Source organism: Cervus elaphus, chromosome 1 (assembly GCF_910594005.1).
Source record: "Cervus elaphus chromosome 1, mCerEla1.1, whole genome shotgun sequence".
NCBI classification, from domain to species: domain Eukaryota; kingdom Metazoa; phylum Chordata; class Mammalia; order Artiodactyla; family Cervidae; genus Cervus; species Cervus elaphus.
The window spans coordinates 46046013-46056777 of record NC_057815.1 but is presented as its reverse complement, the minus strand read 5'-3'; positions in this window follow the sequence as shown (position 1 = coordinate 46056777).

Sequence of the window (10765 nt, the reverse complement as noted above, 5' to 3'; positions counted from 1 at the left end):
CAGGAATCCCTTAGAAGAAATGGAGTAGCCATCATGGTCAACAAAAGAGTCTGAAATGCAGTACTTGGATGAAATCTCAAAAACGACAGAATGATCTCTATTCGTTTCCAAGGCAAACCATTCAATATCACGATAATCCAAGCCTATGCCCCAACCAGTAACGCTGAAGAAGCTGAAGTTGAAAGGCTCTATGAAGACCTACAAGACCTTTTAGAACTAACACCCAAAAAAGATGTCCTTTTCATTATAGGGGATGGAATGCAAAAGTAGGAAGTCAAGAAACACTTGGAGTAATAGCCAAATTTGGCCTTGGAGTACAGAATGAAGCAGGGCAAAGGCTAATAGAGTTTTGCCAAGAGAACGCACTGGTCATAGCAAATACCCTCTTGCAACAACACAAGAGAAGACTCTACACATGGACATCACCAGATGGTCAACACCAAAATCAGACTGATTATATTCATTGCAACCAAAGATGGAGAAGCTCTATACAGTCAGCAAAAACAAGAACATGAGCTGACTGTGGCTCAGATCATGAACTCCTTATTGCCAAATTCAGACTTAAAACTGAACAAAGTAGGGAAAACCACTAGACCATTCAGGTATGATCTAAAGCAAATCCCTTATGACTATACAGTGGAAGTGAGAATTAGATTTAAGGGACTAGATCTGATAGAGTGCCTGATGAACTATGGATGGAGGTTCATGACATTGTACAGGAGTCAGGGATCAAGACCATCCCTATGGAAAAGAAATGCAAAAAGGCAAAATGGTTGTCTGAGGAGGCCTTACAAATAGCTGTGAAAAGAAGAGAAGCAAAAAGCAAAGGAGAAAAGGAAAGATATTCCCATTTGAAAGCAGAGTTCAAAAGAATAGCCAGGAGAGATATGAAAGCCTTCCTCAGTGATCAATGCAAAGAAATAGAGGAAAACAACAGAATGGGAAAGACTAGGGATCTCTTCGAGAAAATTAGAGATACCAAGGGAACATTTCATGCAAAAATGGGCTCAATAAAGAACAGAAATGGTATGGACCTAACAGAAGCAGAAGATATTAAGAAGAGGTGGCAAGAATACACAGAAGAACTGTACAAAAAAGATCTTCACCACCCAGATAATCACAATGGTGTGATCACTCACCTAGAGCCAGACATCTGGCTCTAGACATCTAGGACATCTAGGAATCTAGGACATCTAGGAATGTGAAGTCAAGTGGGCCTTAGAAAGCATCACTATGAACAAAACTAGTGGAGGTGATGGAATTCCAGTTGAGCTATTTCAAATCCTGAAAGATGATGCTGTGAAAGTGCTGCACTCAATATGCCAGCAAATTTGGACAACTCAGCAGTGGCCACAGGACTGGAAAAGGTCAGTTTTCATTCCAATCCCAAAGAAAGGCAATCCCAAAGAATGCTCAAACTACCGCACAAATGCATTCATCTCACACGCTAGTAAAGTAATGCTCAAAATTCTCCAAGCCAGGCATCAGCAATACGTGAACCGTGAACTTCCAGATGTTTAAGTTGGTTTTAGAAAAGGCAGAGGAACCAGAGATCAAATTGCCAATATCCACTGGATCATCGAAAAAGCAAGAGAGTTCCAGAAAAACATCTATTTCTTCTTTATTGACTATGCCAAAGCCTTTGACTGTGTGGATCACAATAAACTGGGGAAAATTCTGAAAGAGATAGGAATACCAGACCACCTGACCTGCCTCTTGAGAAACCTGTATGCAGGTCAGGAAGCAACAGTTACAATTGGACATGGAACAGACTGGCTCCAAATAGGAAAAGGAATATGTCAAGGCTGTATATTGTCACCCTGCTTATTTAACTTATATGCAGAGTACATCATGAGAAACGCTGGGCTGGAAGAAGCACAAGCTGGAATCAAGATTGCCAAGAGAAATATCAATAACCTCAGATATGCAGATGACACCACCCTTATGGCAGAAAGTGAAGAGGAACTAAAAAGCCTCTTGATGAAAGTGAAAGAGGAGAGTGAAAAAGTTGGCCTAAAGCTCAACATTCAGAAAGCTAAGATCATGGCATCTGGTCCCATTACCTCATGGGAAATAGATAGGGAGACAGTGGAAACATTGTCAGACTTTATTTGGAGGGGGGGGGGCTCCAAAATCAGTGCAGATGGTGACTGCAGCCATGAAATTAAAAGATGCTTACTTCTTGGAAGGAAAGTTATGACCAACCTAGATAGCATATTAAAAAGCAGAGACATTACTTTGCCACCAAAGGTCCATCTGGTCAAGGCTATGGTTTTTCCAGTGGTCATGTATGGATGTGAGAGTTGGACTGTGAAGAAAGATGAGCACTGAAAAATTGATGCTTTTGAACTATGGTGTTGGAGAAGACTCTTGAGAGTCCCTTGGACTGCAAGGAGATCCAACCAGTCCATCCTAAAGGAGATTAGTCCTGGGTGTTCATTGGAAGGACTGATGATGAAGCTGAAACTCCAGTACTTTGGCCATTTCATGTGAAGAGTTGACTCATTGGAAAAGACCCTGATGCTGGGAGGGATTGGGGGCAGGAGGAGAAGGGGATGACAGAGGATGAGGTGGCTGGATGGCATCACCGACTTTATGGGCATGAGTTTGAGTAAACTCTGGGAGTTGGTGATGGACAGGGAGGCCTGGCATGCTGCGATTCATGGGGTCGCAAAGAGTCGGACACAAAGAGGGTTAGTTCTCTGGTTGTCTAGGGTCTTGGATTAAGTGTTCCCACTCCAAATGCTCAGGGCTTGATCTTCTGGAATCAGACTGTTTGAATTCAAATTCCAGCTTCACTTTTGCTAACTTTATAAATTTCAGCTGATTCTTTGACTTCTATACACTTCAGCCGTCTCATCAAGGGAAGAAACTCACGATGTGCCATCAAGGAGAATCTGTGCATCCGAAGGTCTGCCTGGAGTGGAGCATAGAGGTGTTCCCTGTGCTCAGTCCTTCTTTGACAATCTCTTCAATGAGTATCTGATTTGTTAGCAAGCCTTGAAATGAGAGCCAGAGCCTGACCCCAGGGTTTCTGAATAAAATCCAGGGCTCTTCCAGTGCACTGGGTTGGCCTGAAATCACATATGAAGCTTGAGAAAGTCCTCTTGGATTCTTAAACTGAACCTGTTAATTCTCTACTAAGCAACTAGTGGGAAACTAACATACCTTAAAAGAGCAACATATCCCACACAAAGGTGAAATTGAGCATGTACACATAGAAACAATTGTAATATGTGTACTGCATTTGTTTGGCCTTCATATCTGCTTGGGGATCCTTCAGCATTTCCATGCTGTCAACAGGGTATTCAATGTACCGTATGCCCTTCCTCTGTGTCATGTAGATAAGTCTGGACAGAGAAGTTTGCCCAATAATTGCAAATCCAATAGCAAGCTGACTAAGTAGAGAAAGCTAAAGATGTAGGGTATACATAACAGCAAGAGGAAAACTATATGGAACCGTAGAGGAAGACAAAAAATGTCCAATTAATTAATTGAAAAAATAACACTTTAAAGAAGATGATTAAAAATAGAACTTAAAAAATGAAGAGGAACAACATGAATTACAGTAGTAAACTGTCACTTCTCTCTCCAACAACTAATAGGAAGCATTTAATTAAACGAACATGTTAAACTACATATTAAACTATTTTGCTGAAAAATATATTTCCCTATGGGAAATGCTACAGGACAAAAACAATACACTTCAAAAGAAATACAAAAGAAATGGAGCATTAATATGGAGATTTTAAAAGTCTTAAAAGACACAACAATGTCAGCTTGTGAATCTTGTTTGAATCCTGATTTTTAAATATTCTTTTATTCTAATTTAAATTTAACCAGCTGGATATTTGAACAATGGATATTTGATAGGGAGGAATTATTGATGAATTTTTTAGCTATGATCATAGAGTTATAATTTTTAAAATAGTCTCTATGTTTTAAGAGTACATCTTACATTTATAAAATATTTACAAATAATATCTGCCTCAGATTTGCTTCAAAATACTATAAGAGAGGTTGAGATTCTGGCACAACCCTAAATTACTGATAGGTCTATATAGATAAAAAGAATTGAAAACAGAAGGATATAATACCAGTGGCCCTTGGTAGAGACTCAGTTTTCTTTTAAAAAGTTTGCTACTCAAGATTTCTGAGATTTCTGTTTGGGGCAATGATAGAGTAAGTGGTATTAGACTAGATCTCTTACTTAATAACAAGAAAATTGGTCAAAATATAGGAGATAAATACAGACTATAACCCTATAAGAAAAGAAAAAAAAGAAGACCAACAATTGCTTTTGCTTTTTGTCTGAAGACATATTCAAATACACAAAGCTAAGAGGCAGATTCCTTAGCAGAAAAAAGCATTCTTGTTGAGTTGATGAGACAGAGCTCCAAGTGTGGGGAAGCTGAGGTGGTTGGAATGGACAAGTTGGAGTACTTGAGAGAAGGGAATTATGCTGAGAAAGAACTCCAGAAATCTGGAAAGAGATGTTGAGTTTTATATGAATACTAAACTATGGATGTGTAGCATAAGCCTACATGACCTTGGTAAAGAACAACACTAAGGAGCAATCAATTACCAGGGAACTATAAACTGAACAGTTACTAGGACTCACCCAGGACTGGGAGACATTCAAATTTCATCTAAACAAGTGAGAGAAACCTCATTAAATACTTAGAGAATTTCATAGAGACACAGAAATGTCCTGCCTTAATGGTGAAACTAAAATCACTCTAGAGGAAAAGCTCCAAAATCACCCTAACAAGGCTTAAAAACAAACCTCAAGGAACCAGTCTGATCCAGAAGTAAATTAACTACTTGCCAGAATAAAATCTAACACTGTTAAATAAAGGTAACAAAATCCAGACAGTCAACAAATAGTATCTGATGTCTCACATCCAATCAAGCATTTCTAGACATATGGAGAAAGAAAATGTGACTTCTACCCAGCAACAAAATCAGGCATTGGAAACAGATCTAGAAATGATATGTATGTCATAAAATGCTCAATATCACTATTAGAGAAATGCAAATCAAAACTACAATGAGGTACCACCACACACCGCTCAGAATGGCCACCATTAAAAAGTCTACAAACAGCGAATGCTGGAGAAGATGTGGAGAAAAGGGAACTTTCCTGCACTATTCGTGGGAATGTGAGTTGGTACAGCAACTATGGAAAATAATACGGTGGTATAGCAGAAAACTAAAAATAGAATTACCATAGATCTAGCACTCACACTCCTGGGAATATATCTGGACAGAATTATAATTAAAAAAGATTTAATTATGTGCACCCAATGTTCACTGAAGCACTATTTACATAGCCAGGATGTGGAAGCAACCTAAATGTCCATCAACAGAAGAATGGATAAAGAAGATGTGGTACATATATGGAATGTATATGGAATATCAGCCATAAAAAGGAACAAAATTGAGCCATTTTCAGAGATGTGGATGGACCTAGAGACTGTCATACAGAGTGAAGTGAGTCAGAAAGAGAAAAACAAATATTGTATATTAGTGCATATATATGAAATCCAGAAAATGGTATACAGATTTAGAACTTACCTGCAAAGCAAAATAGAGGCCCACAAATGTAGAGAACAAATGTATGAACACCAAAGAAGGAGAGGGGGGCAGATGGATGGATTGGGAGATTGGGACTGGCATATATACATTACTGTGTATATAATAATTAATGAGAACCAACTGTATAGCACAGGGAACTCTACTCAATGCTCTGTGGTGACCTAAATGGAAAGGAAATCCAAGGAAATGGGATAAAAGTGCATGTGTAGCTGAGTCACTTTGCCGTACAGCAGAAACAAACACATTGTAAAGCAACTATCCTCCAGTTAAAAAAAAAAAAAAATGCACCCCCATGTTCATAGCAGCACTGTTCAAACTAGCCAAAACATGGAAACAAGCAAAATTGTTATAAACAGATGAATGAATAAAGAAGATGTGGTACATATATACAGCTGAATACTATTAACCTTAAAGAATGCCATTTGCAGCAACATGGATGCAACTAGAGATTGTGATACTAAATGAAGTAAGTCAGAAAGAGAAAGACAAGTATATGGTATAACTAACATGTGGAATAAAATATGGCACAAATGAAACTGTCTACAAAACAGAAATAGACTCATAGACATAGAGAACAGACTTGTGGTTGCCAAGGGGGAGGGAGGGAGGGAGGGAGATGGATTGGGAGTTTGGGGTTAGTAGATGCAAGCTATCACATATATAAACGACAAGGTACTAATGTATATCAGAGGGAACTATATTGAATATCCTGTGCTAAACCATAATGGAAAAACATATATATATAAAAGACTGTCTCTATGTGTATAACTGAGTCACTACCTTATATAGCAGAGGTTGCTCAACATAAACTATACTTCAATAAAAATTTTTTAAAGAAATTCTATATGTCAAAGTTAGCAGAAAACACTTTATAACTACTATTATAAATATGTAAAAGACTATAAAGGGAGCTTCCTTGGTGGTCCAATGGTTAAGAATCACCTTGCAATTCAGGGGACACAGGTTCAACCCCTGGTCCGGGAAGATCCCACATGCCAAAGGGTAACTAAGCCTGTGAGCCACAACTACTGAGCCCGCAAGCAGCACCTACCGAAGCCTGCAGCCCCTAAAGCCCATGCTCTGCAGTAAGAGAAGCCACCGCAATGAGAAGCCCATGCACTGCAACTAGAGAGTAGCCCGTGCATAGCAACAAAGAGCCAGCACAGCCAAAAATAAAAAGTTTTTTTTTTAAAAAGAATTCAAAGAGGAACATGAACACAAAGGAAACTTTATGCTGCTTGTGGACATAAGTCTAGAAAAGCCAAATATAATCTATAGTGACAGAAGGCAGATCAGTGGTTGCCTAGGGGTGCTGATGGGAGATTGATTTGAATGAGGTTCTGGGATTTTTTTTTAGTGGTGGAATATTCTATAACTCAATTGTGGTGATGATTATACTCAAATTTCATCAAAATATACACATGAGTGCAGTTTATTAGGTATGTAAATCAGAGCTTAAAGAAAAAGTTGATTTAAAATGCTCAAAAAATAAATAAAAACAAGCAGAGGAAAGTGAATGAGGGTGCAAGTGGGCATAGATTGGCCTTAAGTTGACGATTTTGGAGGCTGGATGATGGCTACAGGGTGATGTGCTGTTTTTCAAGCTTTCCTATAATAATAGAAAAAAGCTTTTTATTTCGAAGAGGAAAAGTCAACTGCTCGTTCTGAGAGAACATTGAAGATGATTGTTTTCACCTCTCCGTGAGCCTTTTTACTTTCTAAACATTTGTTTTTCTTTTATAGCCCCAATTCCCGTCTTATTCTCATCACCTCCTCAAAGACACCCACTCTAAGTCATTCACATTCTTGCATAGTTCTGTAAATTTGAAAAATAGTATTTCCTTTGGTATATTTGTATTTTCAGGTTGTATATATTGTCTTGTACAACAGATCTCATTCTGTTTCTTTTTTGTTTCCTTTTTTTTTTTTTCATTTATTTTTATTAGTTGGAGGCTAATTACTTTACAATATTGTAGTGGTTTTTGCCATACATTGACATGAATCAGCCATGGATTTACATGTGTTCCCCATCCTGAACACCCCTCTCACCTCCCTCCCCATCCCATCCCTCTGGGTCATCCCAGTGCACCAGCCCCGAGCACTTGTCTCATGCATCCAGCCTGGACTGGTGATCTGTTTCACACTTGATAATATACATGTTTCGATGCTGTTCTCTCAGATCATCCCACCCTCGCCTTCTCCCATAGAGTCCAAAAGTCTGTTCTATACATCTGTGTCTCTTTTTCTGTTTTGCATATAGGGTTATCATTACTATCTTTCTAAATTCCTTATATATGCGTTAGTATGCTGTATTGGTGTTTATCTTTCTGGCTTAATTCACTCTGTATAATGGGCTCCAGTTTTATCCATCTCATTAGAACTGATTCAAATGTATTCTTTTTAATGGCTGGGTAATATTCCATTGTGTATATGTACCACAGCTTTCTTATCCATTTGTATGCTGATGGGCAACTAGGTTGCTTCCATGTCCTGGCTATTATAAACAGTGTTTCTTTTTTGCTTCATTCAACACTATTTAGGGCTTCCCAGGTGGCTAGTGGTAAAGAACCCACCTGCCAATGCAGGAAATTTAAGAGATGCCAGTTCCTTCCCTGGGTTGGGAAGATACCCTGGAGGAGGACATGGCAACCTTCTCCAGTACTCTTGCCTGGAGAAGCCCATGGACAGAGGAGCTTGGCAGGCTCCAGTCCATGGGGTCACAAAGAGTTGAACACAACTGAAGTGACTGAGAAGCAACACTATTGAGGAACTGTATGTATCTCTTCCTCTCATACTGACTTTTGAGAGGGTTTTACATATTTCTTCTCTGAGTGAAGGACACCTCAATTGTCTTCTATTGCTCACTTGCACCAAAAAACCTCAAAAAAAATTCTTGTGCATGTCTATGCATCTATGTCCTGTTTTTTTTTCTGTGGAATTTAGCCAGCAACAGAAATGCTGAATCTTTAGCTATATACACACCTATTTTCCATTAAGAACTCCTTCCACAAAATCTTCAAATGACTTCCCATCTTACTCAGAGTGTAACCCAAAGTCTTCAAATACATACAATGCCCTTGTTATCTGCCCCTATTTATCTCTCTTACTTCATTTCCTCTTATTCTCCCCTTACTTCCTCAGATCAAGCCATACTAACCTTGCTGTTTCTCAAACACCTTAAGCGTAGTCTCAATTCAGGCCTTTGTGTTTGCTCTTGACTCTGGCTTGGACTCACTTCTCCAGGATTACATGGCTTATCCCTGACAGGTCTGAGCTCCAACCTTTCCTTCTCAATGAAATCCCTAGCCACTAAATTTAAAATTGTAACTGTTTCCTTTTCCTCTGCTGCTAAGTCATTTCAGTCGAGTCAGACTCTGTGCGACCCCATAGACGGCAGCCCACCAGGCTCCTCCATCCATGGGATTTTCCAGGCAAGAACACTGGAGTGGGGTGCCGTCGCCTTCTCCTTCCTTTTCCTCTAGCCATCTCCTAACACATTACCCTGTCTTTCTTTTCTCCATGCTGTTTACCATCATCTGGCACATGATCATTTTATGTTTGATATTGTTTCTCATCTTCTCTCTGCACTGGATGATAAGCTTAATGAAGGCAAATACTTTTATATTTTTTCACTCACTGTTGACTTCCTCAGCATCTAAGATAGTTTCTGGCTCATTTTTAAGACTCAAAATATTAATTAATTGAAATACTGCCAGAGTCATCTCAGAATGGCTATACCAGTTTTCATTACTGAGAGAAACATGAAAATTTTTACTCCCCTCATTCTAGTCAAATATTTGGTATTGTATAACTTCCTAATGTTTACCAATCTACTGGATACTAAATGTTACTGGATTTTTGTTTTGATTTTATTTTTTCTAATTACTAGTGAAGTTGAGCATTTCCTTATATATTTGTTAGGTATTTGAATTTTCTGTGACTATGCAACTTAATACACCTCCCATTTTTAAACTGGGTTTCTCATTTGTAATGTTGATTAGCAAAGTTTATTGACTCTTTGATCTTTCTAGATATTAACCTATCAATTTTGACACGAAAATGTCTCTCCCAATCTGTTACCCATCTGATCCAAGGTGTTCTGTTAATTTTCTTTCTGGTGTCCTTGGTGGAACAATAATAATTTATTTGGATGTACTCAGACTCATCATTTTTTGTCTTCTAATTTTTACTTTTCTGAAGTACAATTTACATACAGTAAATGTACCTCTCATGTGCACAGTTAAATTACAGTTGTTCAGTTGCTGAGTCATGCTCCGACTCTTTGAACCCCAGGGACTGTCGCCCACAGGCTCCTCTGTCCATGGGATTTCCCAGGCAAGAATACTGGAGTAGGCTGCTATTTCCTTCTCCAAGGAATCTTCCCAACCTAGGAATTGAGCCCATGTCTCCTGCTTGGCAGGTGAATTCTTTACCGCTGAGCCACCTGGGAAGCCCTGCACAGTTCAATAATTTTTGACAAATAAATCACCTATGTAACCACATACAATCAAGACACATGTCCATCACTTCAAAAAACTCTTCCATACCTTTTAAAGTCAGTACCTCACCCTTGGTCTCAAGAAACCACTGATCTGCTGTTATTGTAGTTTAATGTAGCATGTTCTAGAAATTTATATACATGGAGTCATAGCACATATACTTTTTTGTACTGCTTATTTTAACCAGCATCAGGTTTTGGGGCTCTAAGCTGTGTGCATTAGTGTATTTATCTATTCTCCTGCTGATGTATGTGTGAGTTGTTTCCAGTTTGGAGCTTTTATAAATAAGGCCTGAGAACATTCATGTACAAGTATTTGTGTGAATATGTGTTTTAATTTAACTAGGGTAAATCCCAGGACAGGAATTGTTAAGTCATAAGATAATCATATGTTTAACTTCATAAGAAAATGCCAAACATTTATTCCAAGTGGTTTTACTCAGATCTACCAATTTTCCACCAGTTGTTTTTTGCTTCTGAGGTCTTATTTAACAAGTTCTTTCTCACTTCAAGGACACAAATATAGTCTGATTATTTTTTTCTCTATTAGCTCTATAGTTTTATATTTTACATTTAAATTTTAATTTGTCTTCCACTCACCTTTGTAAATGGCATGAGGTAAAAATTAAATTTTATTCTTCTGTAAAAAGTGAGCCAGTCTTACTTGCA